The 27,188-nt window shown below is 47.7% G+C and overlaps 2 protein-coding genes across 2 annotated transcripts in view; one reads left to right on the top strand and one right to left on the bottom strand.

The window, feature by feature from the left end:
- The window catches only part of AVEN (apoptosis and caspase activation inhibitor), a 93,843-nt gene that overhangs the window by 22,953 nt on the left and 43,702 nt on the right, over window positions 1–27,188 (bottom strand). The gene's annotated exons all lie outside the window — the stretch shown is intronic.
- CHRM5 (cholinergic receptor muscarinic 5) overlaps window positions 25,483–27,188 on the top strand; it is a 51,888-nt gene continuing 50,182 nt past the window's right edge. The window contains exon 1 of the mRNA XM_068162898.1: window positions 25,483–26,076. The gene's annotated coding sequence lies outside the window, so the exon portion shown is untranslated. The remainder of the gene's footprint in view (window positions 26,077–27,188) is intronic.

Below are 27,188 nucleotides of genomic sequence, written 5' to 3'. Positions count from 1 at the left end.
AGCAGAGCAAAGCAAAGCAGAGCAGAGCAAAGCAAAGCAGAGCAAAGCAAAGCAAAGCAAAGCAAAGCAGAGCAAAGCAGAGCAAAGCAAAGCAGAGCAGAGCAAAGCAGAGCAGAGCAAAGCAGAGCAAAGCAAAGCAGAGCAGAGCAAAGCAGAGCAGAGCAAAGCAAAGCAGAGCAAAGCAAAGCAAAGCAAAGCAAAGCAGAGCAAAGCAGAGCAAAGCAGAGCAAAGCAGAGCAAAGCAAAGCAGAGCAGAGCAAAGCAGAGCAGAGCAAAGCAGAGCAAAGCAGAGCAGAGCAGAGCAGAGCAGAGCAGAGCAGAGCAGAGCAGAGCACAGCAAAGCAGAGCAGAGCAGAGCCAAGCAGAGCAAAGCAAAGCAGAGCACAGCAAAGCAGAGCAGAGCAGAGCAAAGCAGAGCAGAGCAGAGCAAAGCAGAGCAGAGCAAAGCAGAGCAGAGCAGAGCAAAGCAGAGCAGAGCAAAGCAAAGCAGAGCAAAGCAAAGCAAAGCAAAGCAAAGCAGAGCAAAGCAGAGCAAAGCAAAGCAGAGCAGAGCAAAGCAGAGCAAAGCAAAGCAGAGCAGAGCAAAGCTGTGAAGCTCATTTTCATAGATTCACAAAATGGTTTAGGTTGCAAGGGATCATCACAGAATGGTTTGGGTTGGAAGGGATCAAGATCATCCAGTTCCAACATCCCTGCCATGGGCAGGGACACCTTCCACTAGCCCAGGTTGCTCAAGGCCTCATCCATCCTGGCCTTGAACACCTCCAGGCATCCACATCCTCCCTGAGCAACCTGTTCCAGTGTCTCACCACCCTCACTGTAAAGAATTTCTTCCTAATCTCCAGTTTAAATCTGCCCTCCCCAAGCTCCGATCCATTGCCTCTTGCCCTATCTCTACAAGCCCTTGTACAAAGTCCCTCCCCAGCTTTCTAGTAGTACTGGAAGGCTGCTGTAAGGTCCCCCCTGAGCCTTCAGCCAGCCCCAGCTCTCTCACCCTGTCCCCATAGGGGATGTTCTCCAGCCCTCTGATCATCTTTGTGGCCCTCTTGACCCAGCTCCAGCAGTTCCATGGCCCTCTTATGCTGAGGGCCCAGAACTGGGTGCAGTGCTCCTGGTGAGGTCTCACCACAGCAGCACAGATGGGCAGAATCCCCTCACTCATGGTGCTGGTCACACTGCTTTTGATGCAGCCCAGGATGCAGTTAGCCTGCTGGGCCTCCCATGAGACAGATATCACAAACAGTTCTGTTTCATCAGTAAAAACTGTGGAAGTTGTGCTGTCCACTTCCAACCCACCCTTTCCTTTCAGCTGCTTCGATGCCTGGCTCTTCAGGGCTCCTAGATAGCACACCTCACTTTGGCCACAGTAACACCAATTCCTTGCACAATTCCCTTGCTGCTCCCTGTTCTTCTAACTGCATCCTCAAACACAATTGTCATGGCTCTGCTCCCTCTGGACCAACTCACTTAATTTGCAACCACAGGAATAATTTTGTGCTTTCCTCTGCACTGACAGAGCTCAGAGCCTGATCTCTCAGAGGAGTGAAGCTACAGCAGGACTCAGCACACATGTGCCTCTATTTGCCCATATGAACGAACTGAAGACAAAGTTTGGTACTAACTGAATCTGAAAGGCAGACAGCAGCCTGTGCTGCTGCCTAATAGGAATCTGCTCAAAACCCAGCCAGTGACTGCAAGTCAGCACATCAACAGAGGTATAAACACATCAAGAGGGCTTTAAAAACACCAGAACCTGAGGGAAAAGGATTCAAACTCTGTGCCTAACAAACAAACAAACCAATCAAAGCCAAACGAGCCTTGGGATTTTCACTCTGTAGTCTGAAGTGAAGAGCCCTCAGCCCGGCTACGCCTTGCACAGCTAATCACCAAGGGAGCTCAACAGCAGCTCCATCAGCAAAGAGGACGGCACTCAGTGAAAGGACCCAAGTGCTTCTCTCTGCATGAGTGATATAATGGCTGACTGGGAAGGACAGTTAACCAGTCAATTATCCCCGAACATGACAACAAGACTGTTCTATCCTGGCTAAAAAAAGGTGGTGGTGGGGTCAAGATCAGGATGTTTACAGGTTCCACCTGCGCTCCGGTGCTACCTTTAGCACGCACCAGCACGCCGTCTCACGGCACTGAGTACCAATGATCGCAACTATTAACTGCTGACAGACTGTCTTCATTTCTGTCACCCTTCACAACAGCCTGAAAACAGAGTATTAAAAGCCTGGAATTGAGTGTTTCAATAGTTACTAATAGAGAACTATTGCTTTAAATTATTTGGCAGCAATACTGGATGGGAAGTGAAAGTAATGCTGCATCTGAAACCAGAACTTTACTCAACTGAGTGCTTTGGTTTTTCCTTTTACTCCTCCAGTACACTGGGTCATGTCTATCCTCTCACAGCATTCAAGTCCTACTAACTAATTCACTAAAAGCTGGCCAGTACCTGGCATCTTCAGTTACTAGTGCTAGCAAAAAACCCCCAAAGCAACAATAATTAAGGCATCCCTCACTTCTGTGTCTGCATCCTTCTCCTGCCAAAACAACACAAGCTCTCAGCAATTTCTGAATGCTGTTCTATAAGTCATCAAGCAGAGACTTCTGTCTAGCTCAAAGAGAAAACTTCCAACTTGGTCACTTTTGGGAGCCTTTCATAAAACCTTAGAGTCACAGAGCTGGCAGGGCAGGAAGGGACCTCAAGGCTCAGCCAGTTCCAACCCCCTGCCATGGGCAGGGACACCTCACACCACAGCAGGTTGCTCACAGCCACATCCAGCCTGGCTGCAAACACCTCCAGGCAGGAGGCTTCCACCACCTCCCTGGGCAACCTGTGCCAGGCTCTCACCACCCTCATGGGGAACAACTTCTTCCTAACATCCAGTCTGAATATCCCCACTTCGAGTTTTGCTCCATCCCCCCCAGTCCTATCACTCCCTGACACCCTCAAAAGTCCCCCCCCCAGCTTTCTTGGAGCCCCCTTCAGATACTGGAAAGCCACAGGAGCGTCTCCTGGGAGGCCTCTCTTCATGGTCTCTTCCCTCCCTGCTCCTCAGGCCCGTGTTTTCCTTGGATGAACCAAGAACAGTCAAAAAGATCTAACTAAGCACCTCAGAGGACAAAATACTCACAAGGATGTATTTGCTGCATTGTTGCTGTTAGTCCTGCACTTAGACAGAACAAGGACATGGCAAGCAGATGCCTCATGGAACGTGGAGTCATCTCAGCACCAAAATCCTTGCAGAGAAATTCCAGCAGGTGAGGTCTTTGCTCTCAGATTTACCAGCTCATGTATGCCCTTTAGCTAATGACTGTGAAAAATACCTGTCCACAAGCTGACTGCATTTATCCTCCTAAAAAGAGAACACCTTGGGCTTTCTGAACAAATACCAGAGCTGAAATGATGCCAGGCCTGAAGTGAGGTATGAAAGAAAGGAGGAGCCTTTCTACCAGATGAAATCAAAGTATCTCTGGCTGTAATTAACTCTATCCAGGGCTGAAACAGCTTGCTGTGCTAATGACAGAATCAGGACCACGCTGCCTGCTCTTCCTAAAATACTTTGGGATAGTTTAAGCAGCCAAACCAATTGACACTGCCTTCAAGAAGCAGCAAGCAGTTCATGCAAAGATGCTTCAGAGGATATTGATCTTTCAGCAAGACATTATTTTAAAGGGGCATGACAAATACCAGATTAAAAACTGAAGTGCCCCCCCAAAAAATGCAACAGTAAGAAACCCACCAACTGCATAAAATACCTGACCTGGTTCATTGGGGGATATACTAAGTTACTTAAAAGAATGATCCCTAGGGAAGCATGATTTATGAGCTATACTACTTGTCCACCTAGCCAGGGGAGGTTTAGGCTGGAGGTGAGGAAGAAATTCTTCCCAGCAAGAGAGATTGGCCATTGGGATGTGCTGCCCAGGGAGGTGGTGGAGTCCCCATCCCTGGAGGTGTTTATGAAGAGACTGGATGAGGCACTTGGTGCCATGGTTTAGTTGATTAGATGGTGCTGGGTGATAGGTTGGGCTGGATGATCTCAGAGGTCTTTTCCAACCTGGTCTATTCTATTCTATTCTATTCTATTCTATTCTATTCTATTCTATTCTATTCTATTCTATTCTATTCTATTCTATTCATTGCTCCTTGTTCTATCCCAGGGATCAAGTGATATTTATGATGTCTGAGAGCTGGGGGTCAGGAGGCAGGGGACAGGGACAGGCTCTGCTCAGCTGCACCCTGGGATAGGACAAGGGGCAGTGGATGGAAACTGCAGCACAGGAGGTTCCAGCTCAACATGTGGAGGCAATTCTTTACTGTGAGGCTCCCAGAGCCCTGGAGCAGGCTGCCCAGAGAGGTTGTGAAGTCTCCTTCTCTGGATCCTTTCCAGCCCCATCTGGATGTGTTCTGTGTGCCCTGTGCTGGATTCTCTGCTCCTGCTCTGGCAGGGGGCTTGGACTGGATGATCTCCAGAGGTCCCTTCCATCCCCTGACTTTTGGCCTATTTGGTGAATTTCAATTAAATGCCACAGCAGGTGAACACATCTTCTGAACACATCAAGGGCCAAGTTTTGTGTCCACCACTCATCCAGCTCTTGAATGTGCTTCCCAAAGGACTGACAATTAAAACTCATTCTTTTATTAAAACCCAAGAAGGGCAGAACTAGCAGAGCAATCTCAGGCAGTAGCAGCGTGGGCTGACAATTGCCCAGGCAGAGAGGAGAGCACTCAGAGGCAAACTATGTGCAGAAACAAACTCAAGAAAACTAAGTGATCCCTCCTCTTGCCCCTGGGCAAATCTGGCTCCAAGAAGAGCTTTCAGAAAAGGTCCTTTCTGTTGCCAGGGTATTATCTCATGGCATGATTAAAAATGTCCTTCTCACTGTCAAGCCTTGGGCTGGCTGCAGAGACTTCTGCTCAGTGATTCACGTTGACGACTTTCTGAGACGGACTCATTAAGATAGGAGAGTGGGAAGGCTACAACCATCACAACAACTTGAATTGAAATCACAGAAGCCCAACTGATTTTTTCTGACACCTTAATATCCATTTACTTTCTAATTCAATTGTTATACATTTGGTTTCCCATTGCCACCGACTTTGGTCAGAACTTGAACAGATTGCATTTCTGCACACCCACTGTATAAAGTCTGCAGGAAAAGGAATTCATCTTCCAGTGACTCTTACTATGAAGCATATAGATGTTATCATAAACCAAATAATGACTAAAATGTGGGGAGGAAGCTAGAAAATGGGCTATTATTGCCTCACTTGACTGATTTATGGTTCGTACCTGACTGCTTAATAACCCTTTTACCTCTTTCAGATCTTCCTGTCAAGGCTTTCTGACACACACACTCTGTTCCTCTACATGTAAATGAAGACACAGAGTATCTGCTGGGGAGAAAGAGAGGAGATGGAAGCAAGCTGAAAGGAAATCTCAGAAAATGAGTTCACTCTTCCTTTAATTACACACAGCTACCTACATGGGAGCAGAAAACAGTGCAAAGGCTCTAAACCCACACAAGGCAATCCCAAGGGAAACAAGGAGGTTCTGCTTCAGCGGAATCCTCCCCTTGCAGCAGGCTCCTATTGAACCCTAAAGAGCTGCTTGTGAAATTGGGCAGAACTTCCTATGGGTGAAGGTGGCCGAATCTGTCCTGTGTAATACCATTGAAAGGATTCTGTCTGTACTACTGCATCTAGTAAATTAGTTTGCAAGATGCATTCCATAAACAAATTAGTGGCAGAGATGATTCTTCGGCTTGTGAAGGGGCCAGAGGAAGCGGCACTGCTGATTTCCGCTATTACCATCACTGACGTCGAGATGAAACGCTCCCTTCTGCAGCCCTTCAGCTGAAACCTCCCTGCTGCAGTCCTTCACAGGAGCCTCTGACATGAGCCATCTCAGGAGCACAAAACTAAACCTACACCAGGGGGATTTCACTGATACTCAGCTAGACACAGGGAAAATAGGGAGCGTGAGCGACACAAACTTGCACTCACCAGGGAGACGTTTTAAAAGTAAAGGGCGGCACAGCCACAGCTTGTTCTGTGGGCAGGAAACAATCACTGCCTGCTCAGCCATGCCAACACCTCCAGAAGCCCCAAGGTAAAGATAGCATCAAAAACCAGCACCAGCACTACGATGTGGGTTTCCTACTGCTGCCATTTCCTTATGATCAACATTTCAGTCGACTGTTCACCTGAACACCCATGACAACAGCGAAACCCAGCTGAGGAGATGGAGGGAGGGAAGAAAGGAAGAAGCTTTTATGTTCACTTCTGCCTTTAGGCTAACTGCTTGTCACTCTCCTGAGCTGGCACTTTTTAAAGCAACATTCTGCCTTTCACTGTTGAAAACCTCTGCAGACAGCATTTTGAGACCTCTAAGAACTGCAAAGTAAGGAACTCAACTAAAAGCTCGGTTCATCCCAAGCCCCTCTTTCTGGGGGGGGGGTTATCTTACTGCTGTTAATAAACAGCCTCATCTTAGTTCATTTAGAGTTCCAGAGCAGCTAAATGAATGGGGCAGGAAAACTGCACCATTTCCTTGACCAAACTCCCCCCAAACTCTAATAGGATGCCAATAGCATATTGGGATAGGATTAGTCAGAAGCAATCTCTGTTTGTAATCGAATAAAGAACAGCAGCTGAAGAACAGCAAACGTCAATGCACGTATAGATAGCTATAAAGCTCCAAGTCAATACCTGCCTCCAGCTCCATTCCTGAAGACACATTCCCATTCCCTAATGGCTATTGAAAGTGACATGGGAGGAAATATTCCCAATTCTTGTAGAAACGTTCACCTTGTTAGTACCAAACCACTTCATCAAGGAAAGGGATTCAGAAATCAGAATTCTGCTGGGAGCTCAGAACGAAGCCATGGGACTCCAGGCACAGCTCACCTGCTGCAGACGTTATCTTCCAGAAGGGAAAGCAATTAACTACCTCCCAGAGAAGCTTTTCAACCTTTCACCTATTCATTTATCTACATTAGATAATTTTTTTCAGTTCTAATATTTTCAATGCTAACATTAAGGCAGATGCCTAACACGTAAGGGGGAGAAAGCCCAGAAGGAACCAGAACCACACTTGCCCTGCCCTGAGCACCCAGAAAGCATCCAGGCTGCACTTTCAGCATTACTTCATTTTATTGTAGAGGATTTCCTAGCTTTCCTAAGCCACTTCAAGAACAACAAGGTAACCTTTGCTGCTGCCTGTTCCCAATCCTACCTCACCTGCACACCTGCAGTGCCCTGTGGTTTGGGATGCACACATATCTCACCAAAGCAGAAAGCTCAGGAAAAGAAATGCCTTGCTTCATACTCGTGATAAATTGGCTTCCCCCCTGGAAGCCCCCAGCAGAAGCTGTTTTTCCATGGTTCCAGGCTGATATATGTAACCACTAGGAAGAACAGTACCAGTCCAAGGGTCAGGCTAAGAAAAATTCAAACTGTTTTAGCTGTTAAAAAAAAGAGAGAGAGAGAGAGAGAGAGAAGAAAAGGAAAGTTGAAGACAGCATTAGAAACTGCACTTAATAGAAATGCCTTACACTCTGTTTCTCCTCAAATGATTAGTGACCTTTTCTGCACAAGTCTTCAAGCACTTTACAAATGCAAATGTTTCACTGTGCACTGAAGATTAAAGCAGCTGGCAGATTTAGCAAGAAGACTCAAAATATCTTCTGAAAGTTGTTGTTGGTTTTTGCCTTTCCCTGCATTCCCTGCTCTCCAGGATGAGAGATGAGGGGGAGCACACCTTTGCAAAGTGAGGTGGGAAAAGAACAGCAAGTTCTGTGTTTTGGAAAGTCTCATTTTTGGATGCAGTGTCATAAACACATCTGCATGAGAACCTTTAAAAGAAAGCAACTGTGAAGTAAGGGAGCTCTGAGAATGGTGGTTTGGGAAACATCGCAGCTCTAACAGCTCTTGGTAAGCGAAGTGCAGCTCAAGTGTCAGTGATTGTTTACATAGCTGTTGAAGGCTTCAGCACATGGATACTATTCCAATATGGATCACAGAACCATTAAAGTTGGGAAAGACCTCTAAGGTCATCAAGTCCAACCATCAGCTCAACACCACCATGCCCACTAAGCCATATCCCAAGTGCCAATCCACATGTTCTCTGAACACCCCCGGGGACGGGGACTCCACCACCTCCCTGAGCAGCCTGTTCCAGTGCCTGACCACTCTTGCAGTACCTTGCAGTACAGGCCTTTTTCCTAACCTCCAACCTAAACCTCCCCTGACACAACTTAATCCCATTTCCTCTTGTCCCAGCACTAGTTACTAGGGAGAAGAGCCCAATCCCCATCTCACTCCAACCTGCTTTCAGGGAGGTGCAGAAAGCAGGAAGGTCTTTCAGCCTTCCATTTGCCAGACTAAACCACCTCGGTTTCATAGTTTCATAGTTTCATTCAGGGTTGGAAGGGACCACAAGGATCATCTAGTTCCAACCCCCCTGCCATGGGCAGGGACACCCTACACTAGATCAGCCTGGCCAGAGCCTCATCCAGCCTGCTCTTAAACACCCCCAGGGACGGGGCCTCGACCACCTCCCTGGACAACCCATTCCAGGGTCTCACCACTCTCATGGTGAAGAACCTTCTCCTCACATCTAGCATCAGCTCTGTTCTCCAGGCCCTTCAGCAGCTTTGTTACCCTTCCCTGGACCTGCTCCAGCCCTTCAATGTTCTGCTTGTAGTCAGGGGCCCAAAACTGATCCCAATATTCAAGGTGTGGCCTCCCCAGTGCTGAGTACAGGGGCACCATCACTTTGCTACTCCTGCTGGTCACAGTACTTCTGATCCAGGCCAGGATGCTGTTGGCCGCCTTGGCCAACTGAGCACACTGCTGGCTGATGTTGAGCCAGCTCTCAGCCAGCACCCCCAGGTCCTTTTCTGCCAGGCAGCTTTCCAGCCACTCTGGCTCAAGCCTGTAGCATTGCATGAGGTTGTTGTGACCCAAGTGCAGGACCTGGCACTTGCCTTGTTGAACTTGATCCAGTTGACCTCAGCCCACTGACCCAGGCCTGTCGTGATACCTCTGCAGAGCTTCACAGCTTCAATTACATCATCTCCAGGGTTTGCCCTAACTTTCTTATATTTAAAACAATCAAAAAGGAAAAAATAAATCAAAAAACCCTCAAAGAAATAAAAAGTAAACAAACCACCAACCAACCACAAACCCCCAAGCAAAACACAAGCCAGAAGACTCTTTGAAATCTTCGAGGACAATAAGCCACTTAACCCTCACTAGCGAGGTGCAAAGAAATCAAAAGCTGAATTCTGATCATGCATCTTCTCATTAAAGCTCCAAGTGTGATGCCAGAAGAGCAAGCTTGCATGTATGTGGCAAAGTATTGGTAACCAAGCAACCAGCAGGAAACATGTCAGAGAGAAAAAGCATATTTACAGTCCTAACAGTCTCTCATTTGTACCCAGCTATAGATACCAGCTACAAGAGGAGAGAGGATCAGAAAGCAGCAGAAAGCAGTCCCTGAACCCTCTTTCCCCCTGACATTCTCTGGTTGTAATTGGATTCAGCTCACATCACAGCAGATGCCTTAATGCCATATTTGATGCTAATAAAACAAGTAATATGTCCAAGCCTGCATGATCAGATGCAGAAATGCAGCATGCCCCCTGAGCCTGCCCTACCTGTTCAGCTCTTTATTCTCTGTACTGGAACTGCATGAGAATGACTTGCTTTTTCTAACTGGCTGTAATGCTCAGGTACCAGATATAGAAATACACCATTAAACAAGCATAAATATCTAGTGAAGAGCTGCTCAGCAGCATGATTCGTGCCAAGGCAATCATTCACACACAGTGTGCTTATGGAGTTAGACATCTAGCCTTGAAGTTCTGACGACTCAGTGCAAAGGTACAGACCTTTATTAAATCCCTAAAAGCAGAAACTATACTTGGATGTGCCTTTTAAAGATAAAATGAGGCTGAACAAATCTTGCATTGCTTGTGTGGGGAGCAAAGGAATGAGCTGCTGCCTACATCTTTGCTGCAGGTTGGTGTTGCTGCGTGCTGTTCACCTAAAGCCAGCCGTCCGTGCATGTGTGGTGATCAAGCAGCGAAGGCAGCAGCAGCCTGGCTCTCACTCCAGAGTCATTCATGTCGGTGAAGACCCTTGGCATCACCAAGTCCAACCACAAACCCTGCTCTACAAGGGTCACCCCTAAAACATAGCCCCCAGCACCACATCCAAACCACCTTTAAACACATCCAGGCTTGGGGACTCAGGCACCTCCCTGGGCAGTCTGTTCCAATGTCCGCCTACCGTCTGTTAAGAATGTCCAGCCCAAACCTGCCCTGGTGCAGCTTGAGGCCGTTAAAGACCTCACACACCTTGCCAAGCACACACACAGACACAGCACAGATGTCTTTCGAGTTGGGTTTTGTCTGGGCTGTGGATGGATGGAGAAGTCTTCCCCTGGCAGATGCCTGCATCCTCAGAGCCAGCCGCCACACTGAAGCATCGCCCTACACAGCACACCTAACTTCTACCTTTAATACAAATACTGCTGCTAATAGTCTACAGCCTATCACTTAGGCACAAATGCCAGGAGGGATTGCTCCTAATTCCTCCTCAGGATCTCTAATCAAATGTATTTATTGCTTTGCAGTCACAATGTAAACACTCACTAATTACAGATTCCTCCCAAGGCCCAGGGTGTAATTGAATTGCATTTGACCACAGGACTCTTGTGCTCTTTATTACCATCACGAGCCCAGCTTCCACCCTGCTCACCGCACTGCGGGTTATGAACTCAAAGATGATTTAATGAGGTGACAAAACAACCAACCTGATGCTGAAATAAAGCTTTAAAAGGCAGGTCATGAAGAGAAAGAGCAAAGAAGTACAAGTGGTAACGTTTATGCCTGCCAGCGGCATCAGACACCTCACTTTCAAGCGCCAGCGACGTGGTAACACTTTACACAGCACAGGCTGAGCACAGCACCTGAGAACGAGATCACAACAAGCAGAAGAGATGAAAACAACATCACTGACTGGGAGAAATGCAAACAAGCCTTGCATGAGAGCTGAACTTCAACACTTCAGCAAGGGAAGCTGCACAGATTGCAATGGAATGCAGTGGTGACACACATGGTCATATTTTCTCCCCTGCTTTCATTTCTAAGCTGATGGTATGTGGGGCCATGCTCATTGCCTCATGCAATGTCAGCTTCAACAGCTACTGAAGGTGACAAAGAAAATGGGGAAGGGTTGTGCTCCTGCTCAGACTACTGTGAAATCACAGCACTTGAACAAGCTTCCTGTGGTCACCCAGACCCTTCAGCCTTCCCAAGCAGGCTCCCCTACTCCTGTGCCGTTCATAGGATCCTACAATGGCTCAGGCTGGAAGGGAGCTCAGAGCTCAGCTGCCCCAACCTCCCCTCCATGCCCAGGGACACCTCTCAGCTACACTCAGCTGCTCAAGGCCTCATCCAGCCTGGCCTGCAGCACCCCCAGGCAGGAGGCAGCCACAGCCTCCCTGGGCAGCCTGGGCCAGAGTCTCAGCAGCCTCCTGCTGAAGAACTTCTTCCTCAGCTCCAGTCTGACCCTGCTCTGCCTCAGCTTCAAACCCTTCCCCCTTGTCCTGTCTCTGGACCCCCTGATGGAAAGTCCCTCTGCAGCCTTCCTGCAGGATCCCTTCAGCTCCTGGCAGGCAGCTCTAACAAGCCCCCAGAGTCTTCTCTTCTCCATGCTGCACACCCCCAGCTCCCTCAGCCTGCGCTCACAGCAGAGCTGCTCCAGCCCTTGGAACATCTTTGTGGCTCCAATAGCAACTGCCACAGCCAACACTGTTCTTGTTCAGGAGCTGGACTAGAGGCCTCCTGAGGATTCTGACAACTTGAGCTATCCTGTGATCCTGTGACACCCTACAGCTCCTACTGTCAAGTCCCCATTTCATCTTGCTTTCCCACACACCAATGGCTGGACTATTCCAAGGGATGCTCCATCACACATCTCACCTCCACAAGCTGTCACAAGTAGTTGCCTGGGGCAAAGCAAAGCACAGGTTTTCTCTCTCCTCCCCAGTACTTTAACTGAGTGGATCTTCGAACCTGACAGCATTTCCAGAGTTCTCTAACAGAGCCCACCTCCAAGTGCTGTCAAATGTGTTCATTTTCCAGCCAGAGGGGATCTAATCACAGGATTGATGCAAGAAAAGACCTTCAAAGCTTCCCTTCTCCTGCTTTTGCCTGCTGCCAACTCTCCTCTCAGCTTAGCAGCAGGACAATTCCTTCTACTCCTCCCAAAAGTACCAAGACCATCCCTGCATGGCTTACAAACTGCTGAGCAGTTTCTTGTTACCAGGCCAAACTCAGACTTCCTGAGGTTTGGTTTTCTGGCTTTTAAAATGCCTCCATTTTCTTGTTCAGCCTCCCCCCCCCCCCCTTTTCACCCCCCTTCCCCTCCCCCTCCCCCCCCCCCCCCCCCCCCAGTCTTCACTCTCTCAAAGTTATTTTCCTTGGTTTTCCACCAAAATCAATGCTGGCTCAGGAGGGTAAAGCTGGTAAGAGCAGCATAATTATGGCAATAATCCTCCCTCAAGTGATGTTTTCATCACCATAAACAGAACTACAATGTCTCCTGGACAGTAAATGAACACATCCCACTTGGGAAGGTGGAGCTGAGTGGAAGAGTATTCCACCATGTAATACACACACCCTATAGCAGCCCACCTTCCTCTGCTGGGTGCCAACGCTTCCCAGGGAAAGGTTTATTATTTAATCATAAATGTTGAGGAAATTCACCACTCAGCTCCCCAAAAAGAATATAAATACATCTCCTGTCTGGTTGCAGTTTGTCAGAACAGTGTGTTCCAATAAGGGCTCCAGTAAACCACAATTAGCCAACTGGCAGCTACCGTTTGAGGCTTTTATAACTCGGAGTGCAGGGAAGGTGCCAAGAAAGCCCAAGGAGCAGATGGGCAGTGCTGCTGTTACATGCAACCAGCTACACCAGGCAAGAGCTGCCTCTGTCACACTCACAGGAGAAATGTTTCATATTACAGCTTCCTATTATTTCATTTCTTAATTGTATGAACAAAAAGCATAAATGAACTTCATCTAAGGAGTTTATCTGATTTCAGCAGCAGAGTCCACTGGGGGCATCACTGTTTCTGTTCTCTTGAAGAACATGATCATAAAATGACATAACTAATTAATCCCCATCTGGGCAACAGGCACACTCACAGGGCTCCCAGCAGCAAGCCACTTCGATCTACACCTCTCTCTAAAGCTTGTCCTTCTGAATGCCTGTCTGCACTTAGCCTCTACCTGGGGCTGAACTCCTTGTCACCCAGTGACCCCTCCCCAGCAGAGGGGTCAGCAGAAGGAGAGAAGAGCTATGGGTTGAAATGAAAATGGATTTACTGAAGCAGCCAAACTGATACCAATGCCACTATAATACAGAGTTGTACTCAGCCCAGCACAGGTCACAATAAAGTGGAAGGCAGTCCTCAGGAAAAGGAACTGGAGCAGAGTGAAGAGAAGCCCAGGCAGGAGTTGCCTTTTTGTCAGCACTTTCCAGGACAGCTGCCTGGCAGCCTGAGAACTGCTAGCAGCTTTCAGAGCATAGCTGGGCTATGATTCTGTCCCAGCAAAACCCAGGCAGTGTCACAACCCAAAGCTTCATCAACATCACCATTTGCTTTTCGAATAACAAACCCTCCACAGCTGCAAGACAAGCAGGACATGCCAGCAGCTTTCATTGCAGCTTTCCACGAGGATCCTCCTTGCATCCCATCCCAAGCACATCATCACTCAGCATTGTTCACCAAAGCAGCAGCTCTCACATCCACCACAAGGCCTTGCAGGAGTACAACAGTCCTGAGAAATTCCTGTTTCAGTCCCAGATGATTATTTCAAAGTCACTACCGGCAATACAAACATCAAGGTCTACCTGGGACAAGATGACTCCAGTGGTGTTTTGAAGAGTGGTTCTCACCACAGCAGGGGCCTGCTTGCTCCAAGAAATCCAAGACAGGACTTCCAAGTGGCCATGAGATTTTGTTTCCACTTTTTCACAGAGGTAGAATTTCCCTTTTAGGAGCATACAGCCTGTGGATTGCCTCCCCGTGATACAGCTAGTGCTGAAGTTGCCCAGCATGGTCTGCAGAGAGCATCACAGAGACTTGGAAAGGAAGTCAAGTGTGTAAAACCACAAGCCCAACATACACGAGGAATGACTCTCATTCCGATTCTACAACTGCCTTCTGTGGCACCAGGAGAACATCCATCATCTCTTCTACTTCCAGAAGTGATCAAAAGAAGCCATGCTTCCTAACAGAGGGCACATTTTCTGCCCAGCCACCCTCACTTGGACTAGCTTCAAAGCCAAGATCTCTCACCAAGGTGTTTCTACAGATAGCAGCACCTCTCGGGCTGTTGGAGCTACATTTAATCTGTAATTATTTAAACCACCAGCACTTCTTTCCTGCCAGGCAGAAAGTGCTGTTGGGCATAACACATCCAAGACATTCTGGTAGGATATTTAAGGTGGTTTTATTGCAGGTTTTGTTACTGAGATAATCAGAAAGTGGCTGATGGAGAGGGAGGTCCCTGGAGCATGAATAATTCTCTACAGATCTAATGAGTGATATTTAAAAGATACAAACAAAAAAGCATTCAGATGCCTTTGAACTGTCTCAGCTAACACACACACAAGAGTCTCAAAGTACTCTTAGTGTCTCACTGGCTGATAGAGCATAGGAAATTGTTTTCTCTCCTCTGATCTGCTCCTGAAGTCCTGACAGAGCATGCAGCAGTTTCCTCGGTCCCATTTCCTCCCAGCAGCTGGTCCGTTTCCATTCCCTGTCCCAGCCTAACAAAAGCTGAAACAGAGAGCAGCCCACCTCTGCGTTCTAAGGTTTGTTTGTTTAATTGCATGTGTTTCTGTTAAGCTGTGTTTCATGATACTCTAACTACCCCCAGAGCAAAGAAAAGTGAAAAAGCCTCATAGTTAGCTACCCCCAAAGGTTGCAGGTGACTGGGAAGACACAGCATCCTGAAAAGGCAGCTCAAACAAACCTCCTGGGAAGAGAAAGGACAGAACAACTTAACTGCCACCTGCATACCCAGCCAGTTCCATCTGAGGGGAGAGTCTCATGGATCCCTTCTCCATTGAAATACCCAGCAGGAAGCAAAGCCTGGTAATTCCAAAGGTGCTCAGAGGCTCAGGATGCACAGAACCCAGCTTAACTTCCCATTTCTTCTCAGCACACACTTGCTCATGTCCCCATCAGACACATCTTAACTCACCAGATGGATTGTTTTGCAAGTGGTGAATGCCAATGCCCAGCTCTGGTTGAGAGAGGCAATCGCCATGACAGGCCTTCCCAAAGAGCAGCTCTGTGAACCATACAGAATCAAGTCGAGAAGGTGCAGGAGGTGCGCGCTGGACACCAGCGCGGGAGGTGCACGCTGGACACGAGTGCGGGCGGTGCGTGCTGGACACGAGTGCGGGCGGTGCGTGCTGGACACACATGCTGGACACCAGTGCGGGAGGTGCGTGCTGGACACACATGCTGGACACCAGTGCAGGAGGTGCGTGCTGGACACGAGTGCGGGCGGTGCATGCTGGACACACATGCTGGACACCAGCGCGGGAGGTGCACGCTGGACACCAGAACAGGAGGTGCACACTGGACACGAGTGCGGGCGGTGCATGCTGGACACCAGTGCGGGCGGTGCGTGCTGGACACACATGCTGGACACCAGCGCGGGAGGTGCACGCTGGACACCAGAACAGGAGGTGCACACTGGACACGAGTGCGGGCGGTGCATGCTGGACACCAGCGCGGGTGGTGCATGCTGGACACACATGCTGGACACCAGTGCAGGAGGTGCATGCTGGACATCAGAGCAGGAGGTGCACACTGGACACGAGTGCGGGCGGTGCATGCTGGACACCAGTGCGGGCGGTGCGTGCTGGACACGAGCGCGGGAGGTGCATATGTTAGGCAAAACAATGGGAATGGGCAATCCAGGTCAGTGCTAACACAGGCACACGTCTGTGTGCTCCTGAGACAATGCCTGTCCCTGCCCTAGAGGTACTGCAAGATGTGGCCTGAACGCTGTCTTGGGTTCTGCAGAGCCCTGCTGCCTGTCCCCCAGCTCGTGATGCCCATGCCTCTTCAGGCTGCAAACCATCTCTGCCTCACAGCCAGGCTGGCAGAAGGGTACCCGATAGCAGTCTTTTTGCTGCCAGGATGCTTGCAGCGTGGCAGGAGATCATGTGATGAAAACCAAGCAGCAGTCTTGTGCTCCCCTCTGAGAACTGACACTTGTGCAAGTGAAATGAAATACAAAGATTTCTTAAAAAGGAGCCTGAGCTAAGGCACAGAGCAGGAGGCTCAGAACCCAGCTGACAAATGCATTCTCACACTGAGTCATTCCCAACAGCACATCACCAAAACCCAAAGTCTTTTAATATTTCCATAATTCCCTGGCTGAATGGAAATTGAGAGCATTCCCCTGAAGCACCATTTAAGTCACTAGGAAATGATTGCCTCTTTCCTACTGCACATTCCCAGGCCAGACGCAGAGAGGAGCAGTGGCCGCTAAGCAGCAGCAGCTGAAGCTCTGTGGAGCGCTTTCTGACCTGCAGTTTCGGTGACAAACCAGAGCTGGATGCCCAAACCCATGTTTGAGGCTGGGGTTTGCCTGACCCCAGCACTGCTCCCCAGGAGGCCAATTCTCTCCCAGGACGTCTTTATCAGCAAACTTGCCAAAAATGCAGCTCAAAAGCTGGCAACTGAGCAGAGTTCCAACAGCCAGCACGTAAACAGGGAAGCCATGCACTGAGGAGAGGTTAGTTTGTCCTCCTTTGGCTCGCTCAAACGTCGAAGTGTAGGCAGTTACTCGATGCAAGCAGTAGTCATTATGGCCCCCCCTTCCCTGAGCTCCTGCAAGCACAGCATTCACAAAACCATGAGGATACAGCTGGCACAAAGCTACCGTCTTCCTCAAGCCTCTAAAAGCATTTACAAACAGTTCCTGAATTCAGGGGCAACAGGAGTCTGTCAGAAAGGGTTGTCAGGGTCTCCTGCTGGGTTTTTCTAGGTCCCACCTCTGCACTAATAAATCCCCAGCAGAAAAATCCCAACACAGCAACAACACAACACCCACCTATGGAAACTACCTTCACCTCAGAAGAGTCATCTCTTCTCTGTGGGGTGTTGTGGGTTTTTTCTCCTTCCCCTGACAAAAGGATCCTGGTCCCTCCTCCACGAGTGGGAAAAGATGCTAAAGCTCCACTCCCAGAACTCCCTACTGGAATGCTGAAGTGTTGAGCAAAATGCAAAAGAGCCAAGTTATCAACTGAGCCCACAGCTCAGACTGCAAGACAGTCTGTGATGCAGGGACACAGGGAAGTTTCTCCTCTGCTCTGACCTTTTGGCCTTTCAGTAGGCACTCTCAGGGGTGCAACAGGTTGCCCAGGGAGGTAGTCGGGGTCCTGTCCCTGGAGATAATTCCAGGTGAGGCTGGAGAAGGCTCTGGGCAACCTGATCTAGTTAAGGATGTCCCTGCTGACTGCAGGGAGGATTGGACAGGATGACCTTTGGAGGTTCCTTCCAACCCAGACCATTCCATGATTCCATGATGTGAATTCAAGTCAGTTTCATAGCTACAGAGAGTTCCACTACAAATGTCAAAATAACTGCAGCCAGCCTACAGCTTACCCACAGCCTGCAACGTTAAACTAATCCTTGCAAAGTTGTCCTCAATATTTGCTCTGCAGTGTACTTTGAGGAAAAGTACCAAGCTAATATTAAGCCAAGACTCTCTTCAGGTATTTACTCAAAAGAAGGAAGTACAGAGATGAGAAACTATCACTTCTGATAGAGGGTTGGACAGGATGACCTTTGAGGGTCCCTTCCAACCTGGTGCAATCTGTGCTAGCTGTAAATCTGCAAAGGATGTGAGGTTTCCCTGAGTCCTGACTTGTCAGAGAGAGGCAATCTTTGAACATCTTAAAATAGACCTTTCAAATCTTTCAAGATTATAATCAGAACACAGAGGGTAGAAAGCAACTAAGGTGAATGAACCACTCATGCTAAGGCTTAAAGTTAATCCTCCAGGTAAAAGAACTTTCTTGAAATTGAAAGCTGCAGAAATGCAGGCTGTGGGGAGGGAGAAGGAAAGTAAGAGAAGATGATAGGATAACAAGTGCAGACTTCTGTAAAACCTTGGGAAAAGTAGCTCTTAAAAAGAAACCATTTCCTCAGTCAGGAGCTGTGGGCTTCCTTCCAGCACTTATAGGTTCTCACCTGCAAAACCCAATAGTCACTCCACAGTAAATGTTGTGAAGATGCTATCAAAGCCATAATAGAAAGTGGTAACAACTAAGCAATAAAAGGGCAGTAAAGTGCTTGGGCATAGGGAAGCCAGGCTGTTTCACCTGCCTAGAGCAGGTCTGTGCCAAAGGCACCCGTGAGCTTTTGAACAACTCTTTGTGTTTTTCTGTTGAGGAGTAGCCACAATCCTGCTTCAGTGTCAGATACACAAAGACCTGAAATGGGATGAGCTCATTACATTTCATACATTCCAAGTTCAAACCAGGCTCTCCTTTAAAATGAAAATCAAAGAAACTGGCCTCTGGAATGAGTATTTGCACCTACTGCAGACCAGGAGCATGGAATCAAGTCAGCCTGTTAAAGGTAGATGCTGCTGAAGTTTTTCAAACATCAGTTGAGTGAAGCACCAAAGAAATGTCTACATTCTGTGTTACTACACTGAGGGAGTTACACAGCTGAACTAAACAAGGAACCTGCTTCACACTGAAGTCATTGTCTGTGAATTAAGGCTTTCACTCAAAGTCAAGTCAAGGATTAAAGAGCAGAAAGTGTGTTCCCGCCTAACTTAGGAGAGGGGATACTACAGAGTGCTTTCTAAAGCTGCTTCATGTCCTGTTGTCTCCTACTCCAAAAAGCCATCACTGTGGTTTAGGGACAAGTGTCTTGCAGGACATTTGGCAGTAAGGTGTGGAATTGCATAGATAGGTTTTGCAGGGTAAACAACCTCCAGATTTCAGGAGGCTTCACTAACAGGATGCACAATCCCTTGCTCCAAGTCTACAACAGGCACTGTAGCTACAATGAGTAACTGATACTTTCACACTACTAGCTTTTGTTCACAGACTCTCCCCTCTGCTTTCAAACCTCATCCACCACCTAACCTAGCTGACCTTTATTTCCCATCAACTAGTTACAAAGTACTGCAGGTGCCAAACGCTCATTTCTTAGGGAGAGATGACATCCCCTTGTTGCAATGGCTCTGCTTCTCCTGCTGCCCAGAAAAGCAGGGTGAGTGCTCACATTAACCTTTTCACTAACAGCAGCAGACGGGTCAAAGTGAACACACTGATGCCAGAGGGAGCACTGTGGCAGAGCAAGGGAATGTGTTGGTTCTCATACCTCTGGCAGAGGGGAGCCGGTAAACATTCGTGTGAGACTGCCGCTGCTCAGTAAGAAGGAGAAGCACCACCCCGTGAGGCAACGAGCTCTGCCACCAGAGACCAGACAGCAGAGCTCTCCACAAGTGGGTGCCCTGCAGTAAACCAAAGCACACTCAAACAATTACACAGGCTCACTGGATGGCATTTTAAAGCCTGTGGATAGATTACAAATCCTTGAGAACAGTAACTTGTAATGGAAGTGCTGACACAAGCCTAACTACGGCAGCGAGTGCATCGCTATTACCGAGTTGTTATGGCAACCAGAACCAGCAAGTTGGGAGAGAAAGCCAAGAGTGCACAGAAGCAAAACTTACAAACCCTTGGCAGCACCCTCCCCAGCCTCCTGGCAAATTTGTGGTCACTGTTATCACTCCTTACCCAGACAATGAAAGATTTAACTGCAAACCTTCCCTTCAGCACAGGGGAGGGGGGGAGAGGTTCCACCCTAGTGGAGTCCAAGGACATAATCCATATGGTGCATGCAACTACCAAGAGTCTACAAAAATAGGGTGGATGGAAGGATATCTGGACAGCATCTGCTGAGCACACACAGATCAGAGATCACAAGTTAACAACTGTGCACAACTGCACAGTCTTCCATGCAGTCTCCTAATGATCACTGATCTGAAGCGTTCAGTAACAGCACCCTGCTGGAATCTGACTAAACCAAACCGACAGCACAGACACCAGTGCTGAGCCTCTCCTACAAGTGTGCTTAAAAATGCACACTTGGTTTGTCCTCCTGAAAAACAAACAAAACAAAAAGAAAAGGCAGAAACCTTCAGGTGTTTCCAGTAGGAAAATAATGGGGGAAGTGCCCCCAGCAAGGCAGACACTGGAACGTGCAAAGATGCACAAAGGGTACTGTACCAAATACCTCACCTCAAACTTGTGCCAGGATGTTAGTTACCTGTCTCAGAAACCCCCCAACATTTCATAGTTTCATTGCAATTGTTACTCCAGGGCAATTTCACTGGATAAACCTTCCAAGCAAATGTTCTAGAAAGAAGCCATGGTTATCACAGGGCTCTATTCAAGGCAGCTGCTAGCAACCTTCCAGCAGGAAAGTGCAAAACAACTTCTTTGCCTTTCTTCTCAAAGGATTTCCTATTAAAGCCACTTTGTTTCAAGACTAAACTGAACTGCCATCACTAAACTCCAGGAAACACAAAAGCCCTCAGCTGTCTGACAGGATAAGAGTTGTGCTAAGTACTTACTCATTTCCTAGGTAACAAAAACTCCTTTTCCTCTGAGCTACCTCAATCAATTTCTCCTTTGAGTTTGCCATCCTAAGCCAGTTCTCAGAGCAGAGGAAGAGCCATTCGAGGAGGAACTGCCTCCTGTGCAGAAATGCTAAAGCCCTCTTGTCACTGGGAGCTGGCAGATATCCCTGTCAAATTCAAACCCATTTTAAAGGTTCAGGTTGTCCTTATTTAAAGTTCAAAATCTCTCAGCGTTAATTATCTGATAGCTGGCAAACCTTTGAACATTGAAAACAGTTTTCCTTTCTACAGACCTTTGTTTGTTTGTTTACAGACACTTACAATGCATTCTCTATTGATCACTGCAAATTACAGTTCTGCAGAGGAATTTGATGTAGCTGGAAGATAATCACATGTGCCACTGACAGAACTGAACTCTTTTATCTGCAGTAACAAATAATTATTGATAGGAGATCACAACAAAACCCACCTCACACACCCCCACCCACAATAAAGTGAGGAAAGAATGAGGCTGAAGAGTAATTAGGATAATCATTTTGTTCACAGAAGCAGGAACTACTCACAGGCAACAAAAGAAGAGGAGACAATAGTGAAGATGTGTTCTTCAGAACCTGGCTCCTCAGCAATCTCAACATTCTGATCAATTCTCTCCTTCTCTGCACAGTAACCACTGCAGTGAGCACCTCACTGGCAGCAGGTGATCAGACTTCTCCAAGCTGAATGACAACACCCAGAAAACCAGTGAAAGGGACTGCCATGTGCATAGCTGTGTGTCAGAGAAGTGATAAATCCCCAAGAACTTCGCAAACAGCAGCACAGTTAGAAGCATTCTGCCACTTTGCTCTGCTCTGCTGAGACCTCACCTGGAGCACTGCATCCAGCTCTGGAGCCCTCAGCACAGGAAGGAGCTGGACCTGATGGAGCAGGGTCAGAGGAGGCCGTGAAAATTATCAAGGGGCTGGAGCACCTCTGCTTAGAAGACAGGGAGGGAGAAGAGCAGGCTTCAGGCAGACCTAATAGCTGCCTGTCAGTACCTGAAGGGGCTGCAAGAAGGCTGCAGAGGGACTGTTCCCAAAGGCCTGCAGGGACAGGACCAGGGGCAATGGTTTGAAATGAGAGCAGAGCAGATTGAGATTGGATGTGAGGAACAACTTCTGCACCATGAAGGTGCTGGGTGACTGCAACAGGTTGCCCAGGGATGGAGCTGAAGCCCCAAACCTGGAGATATTCAAGGTCAGGCTGGACAAGGTTGTGAGCAACCTGATCTGGTGGAGGATGTCCCTGCTGACTGCAGGAGGTTGGACTGGATCACCTCTGGAGGTCCCTTCCAACCCAACCCATTCTCTAGGGTTGTGTTAGGATTCTCTAACACAAATGGCTTCTTTCAATTTGTTTCAAATTAGTTTGCAGTATTTACCATCAGTAGTTACCACAGGCCTTTAGCATCTCTTGAAAGACTTCACTGACACAGGGCTTTGCTGATCACTCACTTGGATTAGACAAATGTTTTCCCCTGATATATTTGACAAACTAGTTTCATACCACTGGGGTAACACTTGGCCTTTCAGACTTAACCATCTTGGGAAGCTTCCACACTCGGAGAAGAGAAGGCTCCAGGGAGACCTCAGAGTGGCCTTCCAGTAGCTGAAGGAGAATACAAGAATGCCAGGAAGGGACTCTTTACAAGGGCTTGTAGTGACAGGATGAGGGGGATTGGATTGAAGTTTGAGGAGGGCAGATTTAGACTGGAGATTAGGAAGAAGTTCTTTACAGTGAGGGTGGGGACGCGCTGGGACAGGCTGCCCAGGGAGGTCATAGCTTTTGCTTCTCCAGCCATACCTCTGACATTCAGTGCCTCATCCTGTCTTACTTTAAACGCTTCCAGTGATGGTGAAAGTGCTCAGAATAAGACTGGCTGAGGCACTTGGTGCCATGGTTTAGTTGATTAGATGGTGTTGGGTTGGACACAATGATCTCAAAGGTCTTTTCCAAGCTGGCTAATTCTGTACTCTGTATTTTCCAACACTGATGTTCCTGACCCCCTTCAGTTGTGCATCTTGCATACAAAGCTTATTCCTGCTGTAGCTTGACCAAACAGATTTGCAGAACCCCATGCTAAAAATACAATCTGTCCTCTTTGTGCTATCCCCAAGGTTGAACATTTTAACCAATTTCATCCTTAGAGCTGAAATTCTTTACACCATCCTCCCCTTAACTTAGAGTCGGGTTGCACACCGTGATGCCAGCCTTGCTGCCATGCCCTGGACGTTAACCTGCTGCTTTAGCCAAGCTGAGCCTCGCCGGCAGCCTTGAGGCAGCAGAGTGCTTTGGGCACTACCACACAAAGAGCTTGGCTTATCTACTTCTGAAGACAGGCAAAAAGGGGATTTGAAACATAAACATGTATGTGTGCTCTTGCACACGTATGCATACAAAAAGCCTCCATTATTTTGTGCTTCAGGACTTCTTTCAGGTACAACCACAGACCAGACATTTGAGTGCCTGTGCCCTGGGATCTGCAGGGAGGGGGAGCAGACTGGGGATAGTGTTTGCTCTTTGTCTCCTGAAAGAACTATCTAAGAATATAAAGTGTACATGGTTATTGCTACGTACACAAAGACTGTGCCTGGTGAGATTCCAGCTCTCTGGAAGGGTTTCACCAGAATCAGCTTTATGAACCAGCCCAGTGCCATTAGAACACTTCCAGCCCAGAACACCAGAACACACAGACTGTGCCTGGTGAGATTCCAGCTCTCTGGAAGGGTTTCACCAGAATCAGCTTTATGAACCAGCCCAGTGCCATTAGAACACTTCCAGCCCAGAACACCAGAACACAAAGACTGTGCCTGGTGAGATTCCAGCTCTCTGGAAGGGTTTCACCAGAATCAGCAGCTTTACAAACCAGCCCAGAGCCATTAGAACACTTCCAGCCCAGAACACCAGAACACATAGACTGTGCCTGGTGATATTCCAGCTCTCTGGAAGGGTTTCACCAGAATCAGCTTTATGAACCAGCCCAGAGCCATTAGAACACTTCCAGCCCAGAACACCAGAACACACAGACTGTGCCTGGTGAGATTCCAGCTCTCTGGAAGGGTTTCACCAGAATCAGCAGCTTTACGAACCGGCCCAGTGCCATTAGAAGGCTTTCAGTTCAGGTCAGGCCACCAAGCCTGGATCTGCATGAAACACTTGGGAACAGCACTCCTGAGCCAGAAAGCGTTAACAACATTTCAGCAAGTATGCCTCATTTCAGTACTTTCAGCATGGACTTTACATCATGTACCCATTGTATCCTTGGCAACTCAAGTCCTTCTCTAAAGAGACAAGATTGACAACTCAGATTTAAAGTTACAGCCACCGTATGCTACTGGGCTCATGTCTGGTCTGGAGTTAGACAGCACAAAAGCTAGAGGCCAAAGGTACTCCAGAAACTATTCCAAACCATGACTGTGCTCATCATTATTGACTGAACAAACCAAAGAAAGCTTCATCCAGATGCTGCCCATCATTTCATACGGGGTGAGGCTAAGATAACTCTGCTGTTTCAGTGAAACAAGACCATGGCGAATGAGGAGCGGAGTTTCTCGCGCTGCCGGTAAGCCCCTGTGGGAGCAGCCCCTTCTCCTTCACCAGCTTCCTGGTCAGCTCCTGTTTCACCCCACGGCCACAGCAAACAGTGTATCTTCTTTCTTTCTTTCATCATCTTCTCTCTTCCTCACCTTCAGCATACCGATGGCAGCAGAAGGATTTCAACTGATTGCAAACATTTGCTTGTAAAAAGCAAGCTTACACTCAATAAGGGGTGGGGGGCAGGGGAAGAAATTGCCTTCTCTGGCAAAGTTCCATGTGCTCCATTTATTTTGCCCACAATCAACCTATGCTGCCCCTAACAACATCAGTCCAGTGAATGAAGATTTCACCTAGCATATTTTAGGACAGATTTATGGAGGGCTTCTTCTAGAATAAAGTGAGCTTTCCTATCTATATTATTTCCTCCATATTAACCTCGAGAGAGCAGTTAATTAAATCAGACAATTTAAATTTCTAAATTAATTAGCAATGGATCTGTGAGTCAGAAGCCTTTGTTTGATACAGAGTGTGTAATGAGTTTGAACAGCCTCTTCAGATGCACAGCCCTTTGAAAACCATATTTTTTTTAAGCACTAAGATTTCTTTCTCTAGGGGAGAAAAAAAAAGAAGGAAAAAAAGCCAAGGAAACAGAAAAGACAAAACTCTCCTGAATGTGTAGGCTTCATCTGCACATGAAATTAGAAGTGAAAACCCACGAGGCTGCAGCCAGCCTCCCCAAATCAAACGCTACGTGAAGCAAAACGCGAACTCCGGGCTTTGAAGCGAGTCTTTGGGCTCATCTTTTCCATAACGAGCTGTGAATAGCCCTGCACCTGAATGGAGTTTTTAACCCTCTGCGTGACACCTACCACGGCAAAACAGCCCTGGTCCTTTCAGCTGATGATAGCCCCCGGCAGCAGTTTGTGCCTGGATTTGTTTCTTGGTGACAGGCTGCTCAAGCACAGAGCACCTATCAAACCCAGCGCTATCATCAGCTGCTTTTCCCTTCTAGGAGATCCTGCTGTCCATCACCAGCAATAATTAATGGCTCTATTATGTATGGAAGCGTCATCCTGTCAGCTCAGTGGCTGCCTTGAATAGCTCCTCTCTGCTGCTCATTGATGCCATGTGCGCTCACTGTCCTGAGAGATGACAAAACACTACACCCTTTGGGAGGTTTTTTCTCCCCTCTGATCTGAAGCAGCATTTCACATCTGTGTCTGACAGAAGCGTAAGGAGCTGAGAGAGGCAGACTTTCATCATCCTTCACAAGATAACGTTGCCTGGGTTAAAAGTTAAGATCTGATGACTACTAATCCTGCCTATTTTCTATAAAATCTGAGACATGGAGGCTACCAAAAGGTGTAGGGAGATAACTTTGCAGCGCTGGAAGAGCAGCGGCAAGCAGCTGGGATTTACTGGATACTGAGTCTTCACATGATTCTTTAAAGGGGTGCTGGATACTTGGTTAACTGGGGTCACTGCATTTGCCCTTTTTTGGAGCAGGGGGGGAGAGGCAAAGTTCCCAGGTTCTCTTCTGTTCCGTGATTAGGGCAGAGTAAGCAAAACTGCTAAATGTGGGAGAAAAGGGAGATACCTGAAATAAACTGGAAACAGCCCCCAGCAGAAGGCGAAGCAGCGGCGAACAGCGAGGCACCGTGGAAAAAGAAATCACAGGACGAGAGTGCACAATGCAGTGCAAGGGGAAAAAGCTTCCTGTCTGCTGAGAGAGCCTCAGCACACTCTGACAGAGAACAGACAGAGCTTCCAGCAGATACCTCCTAGGTAAGTTTTTATCTCATATACTGCTTTAATTGTTTAGCCTACCCATCTGTACCTTACTGTTTGGGCAATAACTTGGTGAATTGAAATTTCATTATACTGGTACAAAAGTTTAAATCCTTCTGTGACAAATATTTTGTGTTCTTGGATTTCCTCTCCTGCTCAAGTAACAGCTTTCTTTAAGGTTATTCAAAAGGAAAACTAGCAATTGCTTTCCCTCTGGAAAACCACTAATTGTTTTCTCCCTTGACTTGTACTGGAGCAAAATATTTCCTAAGACCTGAACCCTTCTAAACATTTGAATATCTATTTCCATGCAAGGCTGCTTAAGAAAAACTAAATGACTAAAAAGCCATGCTTCATGACTATCACAAACAAGAGCATTTTCTGTACCTCATCACCTACTGAATCTGGCAAAGCTAACCACATTTTGCACCGCAGCAGTAAATGCAAAAGGTCATCTTTTAGGCGAGGGTAATGAAACCTTGTTTAGAGAAAAGGCTATTAAATCAACCCAGAAGTGTTGGTTAGTTATTTATGGAAGGTAAACTACAGCACACTAAGGAAACAGCACCATGGCCACAGAGCCTGTGTGTCCTGTGTGCAGAGTTTCAATAACAAGGCTGGACACCAGTGCCTCAGGAAAATAGAAAGGAAGGAAGCTCAGGTCACCTCCCCGCTTAGTGCACTGCTCTGGAGCATCCACTACACCAGCCACACAGACAGGAACCCTGCCTGGGAGGCACATGCAGAACACAGCATCTAACAGGGCTTGGAAAATGAACACAGGACCTGCTAGCCAGAAAGCTACACTTACGAGTCCCAGAGAAAGGGACCTGTGCTCACACACAAGACCCCCATGGCCCTGGACACTGACAAGCACAAGCAGTCACGCAGCACTTCCCGCACCGTTTGATGCTGTCACACTGGCCCAGTTGGCAGGCAGTATTAGCTTGGGAAAGCTGCACCTTTGCTTTTACTGGTTTCACACCATTTTCTCTATTTACTAGGACAGTATTTCTCTTTCCAGAATGGTTTTAAATATTTTCCCCCTACTTCTCTCTGCATCCCTTCCCTCATTCCTATTTAGCCTGTCGTCTTCTCTGTGCATTCAG

This window comes from Melanerpes formicivorus, unplaced genomic scaffold (genome assembly GCF_026170545.1).
Source record: "Melanerpes formicivorus ecotype bairdi unplaced genomic scaffold, bMelFor1.0.p_v2 SCAF_68, whole genome shotgun sequence".
Lineage (NCBI taxonomy): Eukaryota > Metazoa > Chordata > Aves > Piciformes > Picidae > Melanerpes > Melanerpes formicivorus.
This window is presented reverse-complemented; position numbering and strand designations above follow the sequence as displayed.